This window comes from Trachymyrmex cornetzi, unplaced genomic scaffold (genome assembly GCF_001594075.2).
Source record: "Trachymyrmex cornetzi isolate Tcor2-1 unplaced genomic scaffold, Tcor1.1 scaffold259, whole genome shotgun sequence".
Lineage (NCBI taxonomy): Eukaryota > Metazoa > Arthropoda > Insecta > Hymenoptera > Formicidae > Trachymyrmex > Trachymyrmex cornetzi.
Genome location: NW_017297259.1, coordinates 7,048 through 10,216, shown reverse-complemented (window position 1 = coordinate 10,216; position 3,169 = coordinate 7,048).

Here is a 3,169-nt window from a genome sequence, read left to right as displayed (position 1 = left end):
AGAGACAAAAGGACAAGACACAAAAAGCAAGAAACAGGAAACAAAAAGCACATTGTAGACCAGCTATTATATTTCAGCGGAGTATACAAAAATATTTTGTATTTTGTATTTCAGCGGAGCACATAAAAATATTTTGCATTTGTGTTTCAAATACTAAGATTCACAATTCAGCTAATTGAATTATAAAATACAAAAAATTTTTCATTTTTCGACTTTAAATACAAAATAAGTAATACTTTTATGTGCTTCGGTGAAATACAAAACACAAAATACACTTATATTGCAAATACTGCGTATTTTAATAAAAGTATTTTAAATTACGCTCTCCCCAGTTCTGTGAGGATTGAAAAAGTATTGTGAATATCATATATCAGAGGTACTATTTACGTAATATTTTCGCCTATGTGATCTACATAAGAAATAATAAATTTTGTCTTATTATGAGAATATTTTTACATACATATTTTTTGTTTTATTAGTTGTTCAAAACTCACTTAAAAACGAGGCATAAAATATAGAGCTCATAAATATTGTTGGACACTTGACATTGCGCTCGTATTGCCCGACTACTCATAACCCGCGCTATATCGATTACGCAATGCAAACTTACACGTGCCAATGACAGAAGTGTGTCTGCACTCGTGCAGACTCATGCTATCGTCGAATGTCATGACAGTATGTGAGTTCAAAAGGGTCAATTGGCACGTGACAACAATTATCCTTTTTACAATATGCCCTTTAAATAAAGAGTGAAACAAATTTAATAACATCGTTGGCAGCTGTTGTGTTTCTGGATCATTCCTTTCATGACCGAACTTCCGCAAATCAAAGCTGTAAGAGCATCGAGAACAATCCAGAAATACAACGGTATAAAAGAGATACACAGAAGTGACTCAACACAGTACACGAATTCGCTGTCGAGTCGAGACGCGAACAATCATTGCGAAGTCACTATTGCTTATTTTAAAGAAGAAAGATCCTCGCGGTCGCGAAAATTTTTTCGAAAATCTTTACTACGACTTGCAACACGTGTGGCAAGTGAAGTCGTTTGTTCTATCACTTGTAGTGCAAAGCCAAGAATGACTGAAACGTCAACGCTCGCGATTGTATCTTAATATCTGGAATCGCTTACTCCTGAAAACGGAATTGCAATTGTAAGACACTCCCTATACATAGTTATAAAAAATTCAGTTTGTGTAAATACATTTCATAGTTATAATCAAAGTGATTTCGTGAACTTGCGTGTGTGTGCGTGTGCTTTAATCCCAACTTAAACTGCGGTCCAAACAGTATATTTAACTTGAGTAAATACAGTGCCTGTCAAAAGTTCTGGAACGACTAATTATCTAAGAAAGTATTGACTCTATCGGAAAAATATTTTAAATAAAAATTGTAGTGTTTAAAAGATCTATTAAAAGGCGATATTTATTTCAACTTTCAATAACCTTGAAAAGCACAGTCAAGGTCAATAAAAAAATAAAAGTTAGTAAGGGTTTCCATTTAAGATTTTTTTGTTGACCGCGCTTTTCAAGATTTAAAGTTCAAATAAATATTACACCGCCTAATGGACTTTTTAAGTCATACAATTTTTTTCTAAAACATTTTTCTCATAAACCAATGCTTTATGAGATAATTGGCTATTCCGGAACTTCGGACACGCAATACATATTAATTTTTTTTAAATAGAAAGTATTTATTTGTACAGATATAAAGATTAGAAATAAAATCAATAAAATAAAAAATAAAAATTGTCAGGTAAACAATTTTTTTATTAAATTAGTTAAATATAAAATGTTTTGAACATTTATTACAGTCATTATTACAATTATTATTATCAGTCATACAATTATTTTTATTAATGAACAATTTACTAAAATAAAAATAATTAACGTCTACGATAAAATAATTATGTAATACGAGATGTTATTCGGCAAATATTAAAATGATCTACACATTTAGAATTAAGAATATTTAATTGTTTAAATAGAAGAATTGTTTACATAATAACTTTTGTATATTGATATAAAATAATTAAAAATTTTTTTTTTATTTTTAAAGAATATATAAATTTAAAAAGATTAGAATTATTGTAATAAAATAATGACTTGTACCTATGCCACTTAAGTTGACAAACTTCGAAAGAAACAAGAAATACGATGAAATGGTCGCAAAAAAGGAAAAAAACATAAGGTAAAAAGCAGAAAACAGGAAGCAAAAACACATGTAGATTAGGCTTTAATCACATATGACACACTAGCAAACTCTAGTTGGCAAGTTGGTCTTTACGACTAACGAATTGATGGTGACACGTTATTTTAAAATTAGAATTTACGCGAGTTCAATATAATAGATATGGGGAATTCTACAGAACTTTTCACTTTCGAGTAAAAAAAAAAATTTTTTTTTTTTTTGAAGGCACAGCTTTGAATTTTTTTCTGGTGATTGATATTACATACCAAAATGCAGTTCTATGCGAGAAATTCATTTTTGGTGGAGGTTCAGAGAGTTTGTGAAGAAATTTTAGGGCTAGTTTACCTTAAAAATATAAAATCGCAGATACTTACACGAAAATTAAATCTAATACTTTCTTGGATCGCTAATGTCTAATGTGGAGTCGAAAGTGACCAGTTACAACCCTCTCTATGAGGGTGATTTATCCTTAAAACAGGGAAGTGTCGATATTTACGTCAAAATAAAATCTAGTGCGTTTATGGAATTACTGGATCCAATTGAATATCAACCTATGTAGGTGTGATTTGCCGAAAATCGCTCAAAATAATTCATATTATATTTTTTTTATATATTTCTTAATTCTCAATTATATTGTTTTACATGTTTGATATTTTAAAAATGTTTCTGAAATTTATTATTAATTGAAATCATACTGAAAACCTCATAATCTCGGAATGCTCAAGATATTTATTTTCTGCAAAATTTCTCATTTTAGAGGGAAAAAACTTTAATAAGGCGATCATACATCAATGGTAAAATGGAATTTGAGGTCAGCGATCAAAAAGACATAATACGTGATTATTTTTAATCATTCTACCATTTTTAATCATTCTACCATTTTTAATTTTAATAATAAGTTTCTCTAATTATTCTTGACTGTTTTAAAATAAGTATAACATATGCTACACACGTGAACAATCATTTTTATGATAACTTA